This window comes from Sciurus vulgaris (genome assembly GCF_902686455.1).
Source record: "Sciurus vulgaris genome assembly, chromosome: 6".
NCBI lineage: Eukaryota > Metazoa > Chordata > Mammalia > Rodentia > Sciuridae > Sciurus > Sciurus vulgaris.
In genome coordinates, this window is record NC_136466.1 from 37,459,018 (window position 1) to 37,479,943 (window position 20,926).

General features: G+C 39.0%; 1 protein-coding gene and 1 pseudogene across 2 annotated transcripts in view; one reads left to right on the forward strand and one right to left on the reverse strand.

The window, feature by feature from the left end:
- PGBD2 (piggyBac transposable element derived 2) overlaps nucleotides 1-20,926 on the reverse strand; it is a 68,881-nt gene that overhangs the window by 14,102 nt on the left and 33,853 nt on the right. The window lies entirely within an intron of this gene.
- On the forward strand, nucleotides 6,902-7,379 carry LOC306663419 (small ribosomal subunit protein uS9-like; annotated as a pseudogene). The gene has a single exon. The product of its transcript is annotated as a small ribosomal subunit protein uS9-like (transcript).

Sequence of the window (20,926 nt, forward strand, 5' to 3'; positions counted from 1 at the left end):
CTTAAAAGAATAAAACCTGGGAAATCAATTAGAAATGCAAATCATGGGACTCAACCCAGATCCACGGAATCAGAAACTGCGGGAGGGCCCAATAAATATGCCTTACAAACCCGGGAGGTGACTGTGATGCAAATAGAGTTTGAAAACCGCTGATGCACACTCTAACATTTTTACCTGGATTGTCCTTTGTTGTAGGAGCTGGCCTGTGCATTATAGTTAGGATCGCCAGATACAAGAGTTAAGTTTGAATTTCAGAAAACTGGGAGTCCCTGTATTTCCTCTGAAGACCCTATTAGTACCTGTAATTTTACTTGTTAAAAATATAACCTTATTGTAGGAATTTGAGTATCCCTGGCTTCTGCCTAATAAATGCCAGTAGCATACTACACTCTCAGTTACAACAACTTAAAAAGTCTCCAGTGTCCTGGGGGAGGCAAAATCTCCCACCCACACCCCCTGCTGCCCCATAAGGAGAATCACCGCTCCATAAAGATTACATTGCACTGAAACATGGCATCCTGTTAGGTATGTAGAATCTTGGAGAAATTCCTTCACCTGTAAAGGTTGTCTAAACACGAAAGTCCCAAACGTGGATCAAACCCATTAACACCCAGAAAGAGGGCCAGTAGGGAAGGTTTTGTTGTTGCTTTTTCCAATTGCTATTAACATGGGTTTTTTTGGTTGTTGTACAGCGTGGTTCCTAAATACCTGAGTCAGAAAAAAATAATATATATTTCTATGTATACATTAATATATACATATATATCATGGCCATTTGGGTCATATCCAAGTTTGTAATTGTTCAGTTCACACATAAACAAATCTGAAGAATAGAGAATGAAAAGGGAAGATGTGGGTACTATTTGAGGCAAGATGGTGCAGCTTTTCCTATCTTGCTTTGTTCCCCAGAACCTTTGCCTCATTTACTCATTCACTTATTCATTCAACAAGAGTTTAAGGCGTGTTCGTTCTGTAACAGTCGCTGCTCTGGGCACTACTGCTAAATAGAAAAAAAAAAAAAAGGCAAAAAAGGAGAAGAGAAAAACCCTCTTGTCATCATGATGCTTAAATTCCAGTGGGGAAAAAAAACAGACAATAAGTAAAAAGTAAAATATACTGTATGTGCTATGGAGAGAAACCAGATGAACAGTGGAATTGAACTCAATTTTGAATAGTTTGGTCAGGAAAGACCTCAGTGAGAAGGTCAGATTTGAGGGAAAGTCAAAATGTATGAAGAGCAATGCATGTGGAATTCAAGAGGGAAAATACTTGAAGCAGAGTGGATGACATGCACAAAGGCTCTGAAGTAGAAGCAAGCCTAGCTCACCTGGAAGGATCACCATAACTGGGTCTGAGTAAACAAGGAGGGTCAAAGAAATGAGGTTAGAGAGGCAGTGAGTTGAATAGGAAATAATGTGCTACATGTATAGTGTACTTGATGCCTGCTTCTTTGAGATTTTTATGATCTATTACAAATTCTCACTGCAATGTGGATACTTGCACATGTACTTTATTAAAATATAATCAAAACATTAGGAACAAGTCTAAATCTTTATGCATTCTGAAGAGCCCAGCTAGACATTTTCAGGGCATTGCTTTGAATTAAGCTACATTAATAATTGAAAGTCAAATCTTTTGGAAAAATTCAAAATATTGGTGCAAAGCAGGGAAAGTAAGAACTGAAATAGGAACTAGAAAAAATTTTAGCCTGTTAAAACCACAATATTTGGAAAAATGAATATTTTAAAATTGTGTTTAGTAAAGAAGTAAAAAAATCAAGAATCAATTAAATGGGATGGATTCAAACTAAAAAGCAAAGGAAACAATCAATAATGTGAAGAGAGAGCCTACAGAATGGGAGAAAATCTTTACCACACACACAAAAGAGCAATAGTCTCCAGGATACATAAAGAACTTTAAAAAGTTAACACTAAAAAAAAACCCACAATAAATGTGCAAAGGCATTGAACAGACACTTCACAGAAAAATAAATATAATCAATCAACACAAAAAAATTTTCATCATCTCTAGCAATTAGATAAATGCAAATCAAAGCTACTCTAAGATTTCGTCTTACTCCGGTCAGAATGGCAGTTATCAAGAATACAAGCAACAATATGTGTTGGCAAGGATGTGGGGGAAAAGATGAAAAGATACATTCCTACATTGCTGGTGGGACTGCAAATTGGTACAACCACTCTGTAAAGCAGTATGGGGATACTCAGAAAACTTGGGATGTAACCACCATTTGATCCAGGCATCCCACTCCTTGGTTTATACCCAAAAAACTTAAAATCAGTGTACTACAGTATAGCCACATCAATATTTATAGCAGCTTAGTTCACAATAGCTAAACTATGGAACCTTGATGCCCTTCAACAGATAAATGGAATATTACCCAGCCTAGAAGAATGAAATTATGGCATTTGAAGGTAAATGGATGAAACTGGAGAATACCATGCTAATCAAAATAAGCCAAACCCAAAAAACCAAAGGCCACATGTTTTTTCTGATAAGTGAATGCTAATCCATAAGGGGGAGGGGCAGATGAAGGAATTTTGGATTGTACAGAGGGGAGCGAGGGGAAGGGAGAGATTGTAGGGATGGGAAAGACAGCAGAATGAGACAGACATTATTACCCTATAAACATGTATAATTACACTACTGATGTGACTGTGTACCCTGTTTAACCACAGAAGAAGTTGTGTTCCATTTGTGTACGATGTGTCAAAATGCATTCTAGGGTGCTGTGTAATTAATTAGAACAAATTAAAAAAAATATATATATATATATATACCAACACACTTGAAAAAAAGAGGAAAATACAGTGGTGTTGAGCTGCTAGAGGAACAAAGGCAGTAGTTGAGTTGAACTACATAGAAATTGAAACAAGTAGACTATTGAGAATCCAAGGCAACTTCAGAGACCTGAACTTCATGACAGGTGATTTGTCAGCAGATGTACTTTCTCTTTTCCTGAAAACTGACTTTCTAATATTCTACTTTGGCATAGCTTTTCTCTGTATCTCATTTTCTGCTTATTCATGTTTTTTCTTCACAATTTTCTCTTGACCATAATTTCTTCATGACTCTAGTCTTACTGCATGGTATTTCTTGCTTGATCTTTTCAATCTCAGTTCTCAAGGTTCTCTTTGTCCATTGCCATGTTTTCACAGTATTATCCAGTTCACATTCCTAAAAGGAGAGTTGTTTGTTGTCGCTCGCAATGACGACTCTTACACGATCTTCCTCAAGCAGTTTTATTACCCCAGGTTCCTACAGAGTTCCCGTAGATCTTCTTCCTTCCCCTACCCCAGAAACCATTCCCTTATAGAGCCCATCAGCCAATCAGCAGCCTGTCCACGTGCACATCACATGGACTCAGCCAGTCCATTGGCAGTTGCCCCGTGGCATGCGGTGTTCCCGTGCATCTCATGCTCCCGCTGTCAGACCTCCTGAAAGTTGCTCCGAGGAACTTCCGCTCAGCGCCATCTTAGCTCTCAGACTTAATGGCCGATGGGCGGGGCCCGTCACAGTTTGTCATTAGAGTTTCTGGCCATTTTTTTGCAACAGTTTCCATGGGTCAGGAATTACTCCTGTTTGGTTATTAGTGACTATGAATGTTGGCTTACTTGATGTAAAAGATGGCTTTTAGGACTTTCCCTTGAACAAGGTAGTAGAGATAGGCAGTTAACAAGTTAACTATAATATTGTGGTCATAAAAGCTGTAGCCCCTCTTAAACACTGTAACACCTCTTAAACGCCACTGTGTGTTATCTTTTTTATCTGTCATAACTCAAGCTTCAAGTCTGCTTCTATCTGCAAATAAGCCAGGTATCACTCATTCTTGGCATTAGTGATTTTTTTAAGAAAACAATTTTTTCAAGTATGAGGGTTCCCTTAGTGTAGATAGCAGCTGGCAGTTAAAATTTGTTGACGAATATGAACCTATTGATGACTTCAGATGTGATAGACTGAGTAAAACCCATGCCTTTCTTAGAAATTCAAGGAACCTGAACCTCAATTCTCTTACCACAGCAGCAGTTTACACCTTAAAGCTCTCCTTCTTTGTAGGAATGAAGGCTTATGGTTTGACAGGCACAGTGCTGACTGTTCTGCACCCTTCAATTAATTCTTATACTAATGCTGCAAAGTAGGTACTATTATTAGTTTCGGTTCATCCTTGTGGAAACCAAGGCACAGAAAGATCAGGTGGTTTCCCCCAAGTCACATAGCTAGGAAATGGCAAAGCCAGGATTCAAGCTCAGGTGGTTAGATCCCAGAGGTAAGTACTTTACCCCCACAGGTCATAAAGCACTCCAGTATCCTGTACCCAGATTTCTTCTGTCATATAGGTTGTAATCTCTTTTCTATGTCCTTCTTCTCATGAACTACTTTCCACAATGCTCTAAGAGCTTTTTATTCACCAACTACCAATATCTCTGTAAAAACTATCAGAATCCAAGAAGTAAACTATGCATGTTAAAAAAATTTTTAGTGATACACTTTCACCATGAATTTTAAATCTTCATATCATATAGAGCCATAAAGGTCCATTGGCTAAATGAATGTGTTCCTAGGGTTGTCTAAGTAATTATTTGCTGTCTAGCATAAATAGTTCACATATGTTAGTAAAAGCAGATGATTGATTTTTCTTAGTACAGGTTATTCATACAACCAAAATATTCCCAGTTTTGTGTGAGTAATAGATTTTTAAGTCTTTTCTAAGTTTATGAAATTTTGCAGTAAGTATGCAGTGTTACGTCAATATACAGCTAATGTCAGAATGCCCTTTCCTGGGATAATAATTCTGACAAGAAGTTTTTGAAAATAATTACGAATAATTACGAATGCAGCAATTGATTTGCAAACTTTGAATGCACTTTGCTTTCCTATTTGCTCCCACTTTGTTCTACTTCTCTTTATAAATTTGTTGAACTCCTCCCTTAATACCTGGTTCAAAATGCACCTTCAGGAATTCAATCCCAATTAACTGCAGCTAACCCATCCTCCCTCCCTATGTGCCCTTAACTCCTATAGACACAGTTCATAGAGACATTTGCTTTTGCTGACATGATTGTTGTAATTGGTTTTAAGACATCTCATGTACGTTTGTTTTGTCACTTTGTATAGACTGAATTGTCTTCTTGATGTCAGGAGAAGCCTTTGCAAATAGAAGGTGAGCAGTAAATGATGTTGGCTCTTTGTCCTTAAAGAACACAAGCTTCTGCTTCCTGCAAGTAAGGACTTTTGGAATTGTCTCTGAATACAGATTTCTTTAATCACAAAGACATGGCGGAAAGAGTGCAAAGAAAATACTTAGGACTTTTCCAATGAAAAGGATAAACTAAAACAAGAACTGATAATAAAACCCTCAAAAAATAAAATTGTGTTTAGTAAGAAATAAACTAAGCTCTAAATAAAATTGGAATAATTATTTAAACTAAGTGTATTATGTTGTGCATAAACTTTATAAAAAAGACTTGCTATAGCTTATTCACGCTACCTTGCTTTAGGGGATTGACACATTTTTAAAAATTATAAAAGTGCAACTAGAGGATGGATGTAGTAACACATGCCTGTAATCCCAGCAAGTCAGGAAGACTGAGGCTGGAAGATTACAAGTTTGAAGCCAGCCTGGACAAGTTAGCAAGTCTCTGTCTCAAAATTAAAAAATAAAAGGGGCTAGGTGTGGGAAGCCATTCTTATCTTGCAGAATCAGATGGTTCCCTGTTTAGTTTTCCTGAGAGAATGGCTCTCCTAACTCCACCCTATCCTGTCCATCACAGAAGAAGCTCCTCCCAGTCTTGCCCCCTTTACCTGTCTGTCTATAAGTAAAAGAAAGTTGGGTTACTCCAGCTTGTTGTTAGAGGCCAGAGATGGTATGGCCAGATCCATCGTGTCCCCCTCTCACTTCAAAAGAGTATTTGCTCTTGTGTGTTTATTGAATAGATAAGTTTTGGGGTAAAAGATTGAAAATAGCCAACATCCTCCTCTGGTAGTTAACCCTTTATCATCCATGTGGGACATGGCAGTGAGGCCCCCACATTTGGTGCCTAAACAGCTACTGTTCAAGAGAATTTTAGAAGGAAAAAATAAAGGTAAGGTGCTGGCCCCTTTCCCATGGGAAGCACGTGCATGCGAATAAGTTTAGTACTAAGAAAGGAAAAGGAATTTAATTGTGTGACATTAAGCCTGGGGGATTTGCTCTCTACAAAGAGAGAAATAAAAACAAATTTTTTTTCAGCTGTACTCAATATTTAGCCAGAATGAAAATTCAGTGGAAACAATGCAACTCATACAGTCCTTGAAATGTAAGTGGAGGCCTGATCGCTTTAAATAAATACTAAAGACTCAATCAGGCAGGTCTGCCTGTCTCTGTGTGACCTGTATGAAACTGAGAACTAAATTGTTTTAGGTAGGTGTAAAAGTTTAGAATCCTGAGAAGGAAAGATCCCAATCAGGAATTCAGGGTAATCTCTAATTTAAGGAGGGGAAATTACTCAGCAAGTTTCCTAGTTTAAATATGTGTGTTCCAGCCATGGCTTCCAGCCCTCCAGAAACGTATGGTTTCTGCTCCTGGCTGGGGAGGATGGGAAACAGCAGACTGGAAAAGCCTACTAAACACAAGACTGCTCCCTGCTCAGGCATGGCTGCTCCCTGCTCAGGCAGAGCCCCTCAGTGACAAGACTCTTGATGAGAGGAGAAATAGTATGGGGATTGGAAGCACAATGGAAGGCTATGGGAATTTTTAAAACATGTCTAGGAGCACAGTTGAAAATGTTGAGAGTTTGGACTATAATAGAAACTTGCTTTTACTTGAACCAAGATGTTTATTCATGAACTTTGGGAGATTTAATCATGGGACTTAGAAATGCTATTAAGAACTTTAAGACCTTTTCCGGTTGCAGCGCCGCGCGGTGAGGACCTCTCTCTATGCTCGCAGCCATGCCGTCCAAGGGTCCACTTCAGTCCGTACAAGTCTTCGGACGCAAGAAGACGGCCACTGCTGTGGCGCACTGCAAACCGGGCAACGGCCTTATTAAGGTGAATGGGCGTCCGCTGGAGATGATCGAGCCCCGCACGCTGCAATACAAGCTATCCGTCAGTCCATCTCCAAAGCCCTGGTGGCCTATTACCAGAAATATGTAGATGAGGCTTCCAAGAAGGAGATCAAAGACATCCTCATCCAGTATGACCGAACCCTGCTGGTAGCTGACCCCTGTCGCTGCGAGTCCAAAAAGTTTGGAGGTCCTGGTGCTCGTGCTTATCGTCCTATCGATAAGCCCATCACAAGGATCAGAGTTCACCTTTGTAATAAAACAGTGTGGAATATAAAAAAAAAAAAAAAAAAAAAAAAAAAAAAAAAAGAACTTTAAGAGTCAGAAATATTCATCCTCCAGTATCTCTTTGTCTTCTGGGAACATATTTAAAATTTTTTTAGTAGTTAGCCTTAAGTAGTTCCCCATGGACAAAGAGATACTGAAGGGTGGGGGGGGAGGGGGGAATCTCTGTTCAGAAGACTGGAGAGCATTCAAAGTCAAAGGAGGATGAGTTAGCATGGGACATCTGTAATTTACATTTGAAAGGTCCTGCTCCAGTGCCCCATCTTGCTCCTAAGGAAGTCACAAGACCAAGAATTGCTATCACTGTTAATATGGATCACAACAGCGCCCAAGCCCCTGGCAGCCAGATCAGGTGATGTGCATTTTTAACTCGGACAACAGGGGAGAGACCTGGATCATCAAGACATTAGCCGCCACATCCAGAAGTCTAGGAAACAGCCACCGGCTTGCCCCAGGCCACTGAAGTTAGAACTTTGTGTCAGTTTGCATGACCCACACGAAGTCAACTCCTAGTTGTACCTTCACAGGAATTGACCAGGAAGTGGTTAGTCAGGATGCCCACAGACAGCCAGATGGAGCTGTTTGATGTGGTTGTTCCCCATAAGTGACTGTGCTCCTGTTTCTCCAGAGTGGGAGCTGGGGAGAGCAGCTCCAGAATATGTAGAACGGCAGTTCTCAGACTGTGCCCTGCCCTGAGTTACTTTAGTTTATAAAGCAGTAGTTTGCCATGAGCTACACCATTTTGAGTACCAGTGCCAAGGTGGAAGGACCACATCTGCCTGGCAGGGTGATAAATAACTGATATGTGCACCTCATCAAACCAACCCAGGAGCGCCTGGACACAGGAGCATCCCCAATCACATCAGCAACGCCAGGCACGGGAGCTTATCCCCCTCACCAGATGCCACCCCTCACCTCAGACCCATAAAAGGAGGAGCCCCCCCACTGTAGCACACTCACCCGGTCACCTGGCCACTCCTCACTAACTGCCTAGGAAAATCATCACAGTGAAAAATCTCCGAATCTCCGTCCTTGGACTTCAACAGAGTGTAGTCTCTCCTGCCCTTGATGACCACAGAGGGCCACTCCAAAAGGACACCTGGAGCTGACACTCAGACTAGCTGCCATCCATCCAGACCCTCTGCTTTAACAGCTCTGCAGAACTGGCCTGACCACCGACGATGACCCTCTGACTCTACTGTCCCTCTGTCTCCGCTTACCAGTGCTCTTGGCACAGCATCCTGTAGCCCTGCAGTTTTTCTGTGGGGAAAAGATAAATAAATACACATACACACACACACACATAAACACATAGAGACACCAGAAATTAAGATGGGAAGAAAAGAACACGTTTACCTGGCTTTTGTCTGTCGGGTGACCCGTGAGTATTCAGTGAACTGTCGCCGGTGAAAGTGGTGAGCCTGTAAACTTATTGTTATTCTATAAATTCCGACACTGTGGAAAAAAAAAAAAAAACAATTGCTATCACTGTTAATATGGCAGAGAAGGAATTAGCAAAGTTTGAGTTATACCCCATTTTTGAGCAAAATGATTCTCAAAGTTCTGAGGGACCGAAAAGAACTCATGTGCTTATTCCTTTTGCAACATTAAGGGAGTTAAAATCTGCATGCTCTATGTGTGGAGAAAACACACCATTCATACTAAGACTCTTACAATCCATATGTGATGAGGTCCTACCACACAGGAGAAATGTCAAGGCCATTACGGAACTCCTAAACATCTTAGCTGATACAGATTATAAGATATCAAAGAAAAAAGCTTAATTATGGCATCAACCTGTTCAATACTTAGGATTGCAACTGTTTCAAGGAACCCACAAGCTAGGACAGGAAAAAATAGCCACCACAAGACAATATCCTCTGCCCCAGACCATACAGCAACTCAGGCTTCCCAGGTTAACTAGATACTGCAGGTCTTGGATTTCTGGGTATAGGGAATTAGCTAAGTCTCTTTACAGCGTCCTTAAAAAAACTCTACACCACGGAACAACTGCCCTGTTGTGAGAACCAAAATATAGTAGAGACTTTTAAAATATCAAAAAGGGGCCTTACTTCAAGCCTCTGTTCTCAGAGTACCTATTGAACAAGACTGAACCTGTTTGTCACTGAGAGGAAAATAACCCTAAAACTATTCACCCAAAATGGCCATGGATGAACCAGGTCAATAGCCAATGGCATATCTCAGTAAGGAGCTTAGCATAGTAGCTTCATTCTCAAAAGTAATGGGAAATAAGGTCTCATAATTTTCTTTGACATCCAAACATGTCCTAAAAATAAGAAATGGTTAAAATGGTCTCGGCATCAAGTTTTTGCTGGAACCATTCATCTCTCTTAGCTCCTCAGGGATCTCTGGGAAGGCTTACATTGAAATGTAAATGGAAGAAGTCTGCAGACTCAGTAGGAGACCAGTCTCAAACCCAAGAAAAATAAAAGGAAAAATTGTCTTTCACCTGAACTCCAGCTAATCTAAACTAAAAAGTAAATTGTATGGTGCTTTACCAAAATAACTAAAAGGCTGTGTAATTTTCCAGGACTCTTTTTTTTTCCTTAAATTCTTTACTTTTTGTAAGGAATCCCACAGAAACTACGCCAGACATGGGAAATCACATAAAGGAGTTTATTAAGCAAACAAAGTGTTTCCCTGCAGGGTAAGAGAGAAAAAGAGAGGAAAAGAAAGGGAACGAGAAAGGGCGTGCTCTACAGAGAGTGGAAAAGTGAGGAGGATAGAGAAAATGAGTAGGAAAGAGAGAAGTGTGAGAAAAAATGGCGGGGTAGCTACAGTGAAGTAGTGGAATTCTGCCAGGCTAACGGGACCAATAACAGAGAAGGATACTTGCAAGTCAACTGATGAACCAATAGCTAGCTAGGATGTTCACAGCTTGACAAGTGGTTGGGAGGCAGGGAAATGGCTACACCAGAAAGGTCAGAGGGAGCAGCTTTGTACATTACACTTTTGAGCTCATGACTTTTTCAATCAGTGCTTTTTTTTTTTTTTTTCTTTCCTTACATAGAAGCACTTTTTTTTTTTACATGTTGTTTCTCTGTTTGTACATGGAGTCAAGGCATACCATTTGGGTAATCATAATTTACATAGGGTCATGTTGTTTGATTCATTCTGTTATTTTTTTCCTTCGCCCCCACCCCTCCCACCCCTCCCACCCCTCTTTTCCCTCTATACAGTCCTTCCTTCCTCCATTCTTGTTACCCTCCTTAACCCTAATCCTAAACCTAACCCTAACCCTAATGATAACCCCTCCCACCCCCCATTATATGTCATTATCTGCTTATCAGAAAGATCATTCGTCCTTTGATTTTTTGAGATTGGCTTATCTCACTTAGCATGATAGTCTCCAATTTCATCCATTTGCCTGCAAATGCCATAATTTTATCATTCTTTATGGTGGAGTAATATTCCATTGTATATATATGCCAGTTTCTTTATCCAATCATCAATTGAAGGACATCTAGCTTGGTTCCACTCTCTGGCTATAGTGAATTGAGCAGCAATGAACATTGATGTGGTTGTATCTCTATAGTATGTTGATTTTAAGTCCTTTGGGTATAGGCCAAGGAGTGGGATAGCTGGGTCAAATGGTGCTTCCATTCCAAGCTTTCTGAGGAATCTCCACACTGCTTTCCAGAGCGGCTGCACTAATTTGCAACCCCACCAGCAATATATGAGTGTACCTTTCTCCCCACATCCTTGCCAACACCTGTTGTTGTTTGTATTCTTGATAATCACCATTCTAATTTGGGTGAGATGGAATCTTAGGGTAGTTTTGATTTGCATTTCTCTTATTACTAGAGATGTTGAACATTTTTCCATATGATTGTTGATTGCTTGTAGATCTTCTTCTGTGAACTGTTCATTTCCTTAGCCCATTTGTTGACTGAATTATTTGCATTCTTGGTGTAGAGCTTTTTGAGTTCTTTATAGATTCTGGAAATTAGCGCTCTATCTGAAGTATGAGTGGCAAAGATATTCTCCCACTCTGTAGGTTCTCTCTTCACATTACTGATTGCTTCCTTTGCTGAGAGAAAGCTTTTTAGTTTGAATCTATCCCAGTTGTTGATTCTTGCTTTTATTTCTTGTGCTATGGGAGTCCTGTTAAGGAAGTCTGATCCTAAGCCAACAAGGTGAAGATTTGGACCTACTTTTTCTTCTATAAGATGCAGGGTCTCTGGTCTGATTCCGAGGTCCTTAATCCATTTTGAGTTGAGTTTTGTACAGGGTGAGAGATACGGGTTTAAATTCATTCTGTTGCATATGGTTTCCCAGTTTTCCCAGCACCATTTGTTGAAGAGGCTATCTTTTCTCCATTTCATATTTTTGGCCCCTTTGTCTAGTATGAGAAAATTGCATGTATTTGAGTTTGTGTCCATGTCCTCTATTCTGTACCATTGATTTACCTGTCTATTTTGGTACCAATACCATGCCGTTTTTGTTACAATTGCTTTGTATTAGAGTTAAAGATCAGGTATTGTGATGCTGCCTGCTTCCCTCTTTCTGCTGAGGATTGCTTTAGCTATTCTGGGTTTCTTATTCTTCCAGATGAATTTCATAATTTCTTGCTCTATTTCTGTAAGGTACGTCATTGGGATTTTAATTGGAATTGCATTGAATTTGTATAGCACTTTTGGTAGTATGGCCATTTTGACAGTATTAATTCTGCCTATCCAAGAACATGGGAGATCTTTCCATCTTCTGAGGTTTTCTTTAATTTCTTTCTTTAGAGTTCTGTAGTTCTCATTGTAGAGGTCTTTCACCTCTTTTATGAGATTGATTCCCAAGTATTTTATTTTATTTTTTTTATGCTATTGTGAATGGGGTAGTTTTCCTAACTTCTCTTTCTAAAGATTCATTACATATGTATAAAAATGCATTGGATTTATGAGCATTGATCTTGTAACCTGCTACTTTACTGAATTCACTTCTGAGTTCTAAAAGTTTTCTGATGGAATTTTCCAGTTCCTCTAAATATATAATCATGTCATCAGTGAACAGGAATAGTTTGAGTTCTTCTTTCCAATTTGTGTCCCTTTAATTTCTTTGGTTTGTCTGCTCTGGCTAGAGTTTCAAGGATGCTGTTGAATAGAAGTGGTGAAAGAGGGCATCCCTGCCTTGTTCCAGTTTTTAGGGGGAATGCTTTCAGTTTTTCACCATTTAGAATGATATTGGCCATAGGCTTAGCGTAGATGGCCTTTACAATGTTAAGGAATATTCCCACTATCCCTATTTTTTCCAGTGTTTTGAGCATGAAGGGATGCTGTATTTTATCAAATGCTTTTTCTGCATCTATCAAAATAATCATGTGATTCTTAAGTCTGTTGATATGGTGAATGACACTTATTGATTTCTCGATTTTGAACCAACCTTGCATCCCTGCGATAAAACCCACTTGATCGTGGTGCACTATCTTTTTAATATATTTTTGGATGCGATTTGCTAAGATTTCATTGAGAATTTTTGCGTTGATGTTCATTAAGGATATTAGTTTGAAATTTTCTTTCCTAGATGTGCCTCATCTGGTTAAGGTATCAGGGTGATATTGGCTTCATAGAATGAGTTTGGGAGGGTTCTCTCCTCTTCTATCTCATGGAATACTTTGAGAAGTATTGGAATGAGCTCTTCTTTGAAGGTTTTGTAGAACTCTGCTGAGAACCCATCTGGTCCCGGACTTTTCTTTGTTGGTAGGCTTTTGATGACCTCTTCTATTTCATTGCTTGAAATTGATTTATTTCAGTTTATTTCCTGGTTCAGTTTAGGTAATTCATATGTCTCTAGAAATTTGTTGATGTCTTCGAGGTTTTCTGTTTTGTTGGAATATAGATTTTCAAAATAGCTTCTAATTATGTTTTGTATTTCACTCTTGTCTGTTGTGATATTTCCTTGTTCATTCTGAATTTTAGTAATCTGATTTTTCTCCCTCTTTCTCTTTGTTAGTGTGGCTACGGGTTTATCAATTTTGTTTATTTTTTCAAAAACCAACTATTTATTTTGTTAATTTTTCTGATTGTTTCTTTTGTTTCAATTTCATTGATTTTGGCTCTGATTTTAACTATTTCCTGTATTCTACTACTTTTGGTGTTGGTCTGCTCTTCTTTTTTCTAGGGCTTTGAGCTGTAGTGTTAAGTCGTTTATTTGTTGATTTCTACTTCTTTTGTTGAATGCGCCCCATGAAATAAATCTTCCTCTAAGTACTGCTTTCATAGTGTCCCAGAGATTTTGATATGATATGTCTTTGTTCTCGTTTACTTCTAAGAATTTGTTAGTTTTCCTCCTGATGTCTTCTGTTATCCATTCATCATATAATAGTGTATTAATTAATCTCCAGGTATTGGAGAAGTTTCTGTTTTTTATTCTGTCATTTATTTCTAATTTCAATCCATTATGATCTGATAGAGTACAAGGTAGTATCTCTATCTTCTTGTATTTGCTAACAGTAGCTTTGTGGCATAAAATATGGTCTATTTTAGAGAAGGGTCCATGTGCTGCTGAGAAAAAAGTGTATTCATTCTTTGTTGGATGGTATATTCTATATATGTCCGTTAAGTCTAAATTGTGGATTGTGTTATTGAGATCTATGGTTTCTTTATTCAATTTTTGTTTGGAAGATCTATCCAGTGGTGAGAGAGGTGTGTCAAAAATCACCTAGTATTATTGTGTTGTGGTCTATTTGATTTCTGGAATTGAGAAGGATTTGTTGGACATACATGGATGAGCCAATGTTCGGGGCATAGATATCCATGATTGTTATGTCTTGCTGATTTATGCTTCCCTTAAGCAGTATGTAATGTCCTTCTTTATCCCTTCTGACTAGTTTTGGCTTGAAGTCCACATTATCTGAAATGAGGATGGATACTCCAGCTTTTTTTGCTGAGTTCATGTGCTTGGTATGTTTTTTCCCATCCTTTCACCTTTAGTCTATGGGTATCTCTTTCTATGAGATGAGTCCTTGCAGGCAGCATATTGCTGGAATTTTCTTTTTAATCCAGTCTGCCAGTCTATGTCTTTTGATTGATGAGTTCAGGCCATTAACATTCAGGGTTATTATTGTGATATGATTTGTATTCCCAGTCATTTGACTCATTTTTGTTTTTTGACATGATTTGGTTTCCTTCATTTCAAGGATTTCTGTTTGTTTGTTTTTTCAGTATCTCTAACTCTTTATTGAAATGATCTCTTGCTTCCCATATTTGCTCTTTTAACTGTTGATTGGTGCGATCATTTAATGCCTGCATTTGCTCTTTCATCTCCTCCTTCAATGCCTGCATTTGCTCTTTCATCTCCTCGTTTGCTTCCCTGATTGTTTTAATTATGTACATTCTGAACTCCCTTTCTGACATTTCTTCTGCTGTGCTGTCTTTGGGTTTTATTGATATAGTATCTAGGTTTGTTTTGGACATTTTCTTCCCTTGTTTTCTCATAATGGTCAGATGTCAGTGGGACTCGGAGATATTGCAGATTTCCTCTATTGGCTTATAGTGTCCCTGTAGATTTCCAGTGTATCACCTCCCAGCCTTCAGTAGCCTGAAGTCCTGGAGGAACTTGATAATGCAGTGCTTCTGAAGAAAGCTTCCGCTAGCCCGCTACTGGTTCCAGGGCTTGGAGCTGGTTCTATGTGGAAAGGCTTTCACTGGGCAGCCTGCTCCAAGAAGCTGACTGTGGAAGGATCCTGCCACCAGAGGGAGTAGGGCTGCTTGGGGAAGTCCCTGGCTGCCCTGCCCTGGTCCCTGAAGCTGCCTGCATGCCGGGGCTCGCCGCTGGGTCCGGGACTTGGAGCTGGCTCTGTGCAGAAAGGCTCTCACTGGGCGGCTTGCTCCAAGAAGCTGGCTGTGGAAGGAGCCTGCTGCTGGAGGGAGCAGGGATGCTCGAGGAAGTCCCTGGCTACCCTGCCCTGGTCCCTGAGGCCACCTGTGGGCTTGGGTCATCGCTGGGTCCAGGACTTGGAGCTGGCTCTGTGCGGAAAGGCTCTCACTGGGCGGCCTGCTCTAAGAAGCTGGCTGTGGAAGGAGCCCATCGCTGGAGGGAGCAGGGCTGCCCCTCTGAGAAGCTGCCCCTGTCCGGGCCTGTCACCCGGGCCAAGCTTCACCCAGCGGGGGAGACTCACCCCGTGGCTCTCTGTTAGTCCAAGTCTCTCAATGCCTCCCCTTCTTGAATCCTGGGTTCTGGAGCAATGGGAGATGCAGTCACCCTCTAGTCCGCTATCTTGGATCTGTCGATCAGTGCTTTTTTAAATTCAACTAGAGTTTTTGAACATCTGTTACATTGCAATGGAAATTCACGTATAAAAAGCTATAAGGCCTTTGCTTTTGTGTTATGTGTATATTGTGTTGTCTATGTATGTGCATCTAAATATCATGTACATAATATCAAAATTGACATAAATAACAAGTGCTCATGAATTAAAATTAAAAATGGATCCAGATATCTGTAATTCACATGATTTTAAAAGGTTCAATTTAAATTGGGTAAATGAATCAAAGTAAAATGTCTTTAAAATTACTTAACACAAAAGTCTCTAGGTGGTCAAACTAATAAAATGTTAATGTCTATAAAATGTCTAATAGTAATTGTTTCTAGGACTTTTCTTCAACAGGAAAAATATGGCAAATACTGTTCAAATACACATCTTGGTTTTTACAGTAAAATAAGTAAATTAGATTTGATATGTATGGGATTACACAAATGTGTTCGTTTGAGCATATGATTAATTTACAAAAGTTAAAATGCTAACTGTTAAATAACATCTAGTACCCTTAACTCCTAAAATTCCATGGGGTAACATACTTAAACATTATTGGTGTTTTCATAGATTGGTAAATAAAAAGGGTTTAAAATTGCTTTGTGCCATCACTAAAAACAATGTTAGTAAGAGTTAGGTCCTAAAAGGTACAATTCTATATACAAAGGGATTCAAAATTTTCAACTGTGTTTCAGTTAAAGTGCTCTAAGTAACATAAAATATTTTATTTTATTAAAATAGATTAATTTACCTAAATTCAGAAATTTCATAAGAGTTGTTTCAAAATGTGAACAAAAAAGGGGTCAACAGATAGGAAAGAGAAAAATAAAAAGTTCTAGATATGGAAATATATTTAGTAGAAGAAAAAAATGTTTCTGGGTAAGAAAGTCTTTGTGTGAGGAAATACATGAGGGTTTAAATAAGTACTAAGAAAGTCTGTGTATAAATAAAGGGCAAATTTCAACAAGTTTGTGTGTAACTAAGTTGATTATATATATATATATATATATATATATATATATATATATATATATATATATGAGACAATCAGTTAAAGCTACTTAAGGTTTTTCCTAAGGTCAAATACTAATGTACTGATGTAAACCAAAGTTTAATCCATATGTTAAAATGACAAGGATTTCTTTGAAACACTGATTTACTCTTAACATTGTGTCAGTCAAGTTTTATTCTTTAGAACAATTAGTCTTAAAAATTAGGGTTTGTACAATTATGATTAAACAACAATTGTTGAGTATTGTACTACATTACAGAATCTAAATTTTTCTCTAAAAACTAAACTTGGTTAATATAAAAATATCAAGGTAATTGTGGAGTGGTCACTCTTCTTTGTATGTTAAATATGTTCATATCTTCCAGGTATACAAGTCTTTAAAGCAGAAAATTTATCAAGCTGCTCTTCTCTAAACTAAACTTGTCTGTAATGGTAACTTTAAATTTATGAGAATAGTAAATTTTATTGGGGATTTATTTATATCATTTAATGTACTATAACAGGACCTCTTATCAAGAGAATATATGTAAAATTCTGTTACCTTCTACACTGGGATAAAAATGTAAATGTATTTCTAAAAGTTAGTGAGAGAATTAACCTTGTTTAAAGATTAATATTGTGAAACATGAAAGCATTTTGCCACTTTACTATATGAAAGGAAAGATAAAAGCTCTCTCAGTCTCTCCTTTATTCATGTTTTAGATGTGATATCATATTGTTGACTGATGTTCATGTAGATTCTGGAAACAATGTATGTAAACTTTGTAAAATGATGCTTAAAGAGGCAGCAGGGATCAGCTTTAGAACTAGAACACTTAGAATTTGTGAAGAGTCCCACCTTACCTGAAAAAAGGCTCTGCCTCCCACCTTACTGCATGTTAGAATGGCTCCAAAATAAGCCAGACTTTAGCTCATTTAAAGTTATATTCAAAAGATTGTTTTTTTTGTTGTAAAATTACTGTGCTCTCAAACAGGGAATATAAGGTATAGCTCAACAAAATTCAAGATAGCTATTATACAAACTAAATATGCTTTTACTGTTATTTATTCCATTTTATATTTTTCTTGTAAACTCTATAACTGTTGCCTGATTAGTGTTTTGCAGATGTACTGCTTCAAGAACTAACAACCTAAATTAATTTGAGATAATATGACATCACCTATAGGACAGATAAGATAATATAGACACCAATTAAATAGAAGTGGGTAAATAATTGTAAAGTTATAGACATTGAAGTTAAAGCCCAGTACTCTTACTTTATGACTAGTGAGATTGGCTTGCTGGATGTTTCAAATCAAACTTAGAGATCGAGACTAAAATAAAGGTACCAAGAACACCAGTATTTTACTCTTACCCTCAGTGGAACAAGAGAACTTCTCAAGGAACTTTGCAACTCTGGGCCATATGACCTCCCGATCAGAGAGACTGATGAGACCACTAGAAGAAGAAAAGCCAATCAGTGCACCTGCTGCAGAGGAGGTCACTGGAAAAGGGAGACATCCCTGATGCTTCCAAGGGAAGCCACCTCATCAAGGAGACCCTACCTAGCAAATGGCACTAAAGGAGCTAAGAAGCTGCTCTCAAGTTCCCCACAAGTGACCCCTGTGGGAACTCAGCTGACTCATAAGAGACAGGAACAGGTCAATTCAACCAGCTTGACCTTACCTACCAAAACAGTTAAAACCAAAACAAAGCCATTCTCAGACATTTAAAAAAGAAACAATATTTAAATGTAACTTAAGATGTACACTTGCTTAGCCCCCTAGAATAAGTAAAGACTGGAGGCTAAAAAGAAAACTCTCAATATGTTATTTCTCATTGTCTAGCTGTGTTTGCAGTATTAGGCTGTCCATTACAGATCAAAACTGATAATGCTCCAGCTTATACTAGTTCTTCTTTTCAACAGTTTTGCCACCAATTTCGTATTGAACACAAAACAGATACTTATAATCTTCAAGGTCAAGCTATTGTAGAACAAGCTCATTTATCTATTAAGCTACAATTACAAAAACAAAAAGGGGGAGATAAGACCCCACAGAATAAACTTAATCATGCCTTGTTTGTTTTAAACTTTTTAAATTGTGATTCTGAAGGTCACAGGGCAGTGGAAAGACATATGTCTTCCACCATGACATATGCATTGGGTCTAGTTTGGTGGAAAGATTTACAAACAGGACAGTGGAAAGGACCAGATCCAGTAATAGTAGGGGTAGAGGCCATATTTGTGTCTTTTCAGGAGAATTCCACCTTATTTGTGTACCTGAACATACCATCAAGCATGGAGGGCCTAAGCCAAGGTTTAAATGTTTGAATATCGAACCAGAGATATCAGCCCTGACCTCCAGGGAGAACAGGAAGTCAATGAGGAGAAGAAAGAGGAAGAACCAAGTGGACCAAAGATTCCACCTGCCATGGTGGACACAAATGAGGCTGAAAATATGACTGAACAACAAGGAGGAGTTAAATTTCCAATCACAATATAGCCATGTTAACTCTGTTGATCTGTCAGGTTGCTATACCCTCAGAACCAAGAGCCAGGACCTTGAAGCAGCTCTCAGAACCAAGATCCAGAACCTCAAAATAACTGCCCATCATTTGCATTTTAAATAATATTAAAAAGGGGGAGATGTGGGAATCCATCTTTATCTAGCAGAATCACAGGTTTCCCTGCCCAGTTTTCCTGAGAATGGCTCCCCTAACTCCACCCTATCCTGTCCATCACAGAAGAAGCTCCTCCCAGTCTTGTCCCCCTTACCTGTCTGTCTAAAAATAAGAGAGTTGGCTTACTCCAGGTTGCTGTTGTTAGATGCCAGAGCTTGTATAGCCAGACCCATCATGCCCCCTCTCATTTAAAAAGAGTATTGGCTCTTGTGTGTTTATTGAATAGATAAGTTTTGGGATAATAGATTGAAAAATAGCCAACATCCTCCCAGCAGTTAACCCTTTTCTCATCCATGCAGGGTGTGGCAGAGAGGCCCCCCATAGCTAGGGATGTAACTCAGTGGTGGAATGCCCTGGGGATCAGTCCCCAGAACAGAAAAAAGTAAAAATGAGAGGCATTTAGGGAGAGAAATATATTTGAATAGTTAAATTTATACATTTATTTATGTTATCATTTAGTTTTTTCATAAGTATGCATGGGGTGAGATTTCATATATAAAAGTCTCATGTCCATCAGGCAGTAACTAAATAACACCTAGTTAAGATGTTGGTAAATAATATTCAATTAAAGTTCAGTTACCAGTTACTTGATTGCATTAAGGCCTTTGACATCATAGAAAAACAATAGCCTACCCAACAATTAAAAATGCTTTAAGCATGGCACCACAGTCATGTGCTATCTTCAGATTTAATTGGGAGTCCTACAGCCCATAGCATGTAGTGTTTTTACCTTTAGGTGATGACATGAGGAAGATGCCGTCTTCAGCTACCATGTTCTGGTTTGTTGGTAGTAGTGGTTCATTTTGTTTGTGGTGCTGGGCATTGAATCCAGGGCCTCACATACACTTGGCAAGCATTGTATTATTGAGCTGCACACCCAACCACTTTAGTTGCTGTTAACAACAGACAAAGAAGTCCAAGGGCAGATGCAGGGAAAAGGAGGGAAGCTGGAGAGTCTATAGGCATATCAAAACAAGGGATGAAAGTGAGTAGGACCAGGGGCCAGGGGTAGCAGTGGTAGTGCTGCAGAGTGGTAAGATTTGAGGTATAATTTAAAGAGAGAGCTGATTGGATTTGCAGATGTGATTACAAGACAAAATCCAGAATGGCCCTTATTTTTTGGCTTGAGCAAATGGACTATGGTGGTGCCATCAGCTAAGACAGAGAAGATGCTATCCAGACAGTTCAGGTCAGGGGTGGGAAGAGATCAGAATTTCAGTTGACATATTCCATGAGAATTGCCTATTAGACATGCCAGGGAACCTATCCACAGTTAGGGAGGAGCTCCCAGCTAAAAAGATGCATTACAATCAGCAAAGTATAAATGATATTTAAAGTACCCAGACATGAGGGTGAGTGGGTCAGAGAGCAGGGTTGGAGGAGAGCCCATTCTACAGCCACCCTGCCCTCCCCACCAAGGAGGTCAAGCTGATGGTCAACATGGGTGAGTTTGGTCACTACTTTGGGGCTAGATTCCTGCCTATGCATTCAGCCCAGATCTCAACATCCAATCTGTAAAAGGACAGGGTACCAAGCTTCCAGATGTGGCCTGGGAGCAGAGACAATTCTGACAAATCTCAAGGAAGAACTATAGAATTATGTTTGAATAGAGAAGTGTGTCTCTCAGGGATTTGGGAACC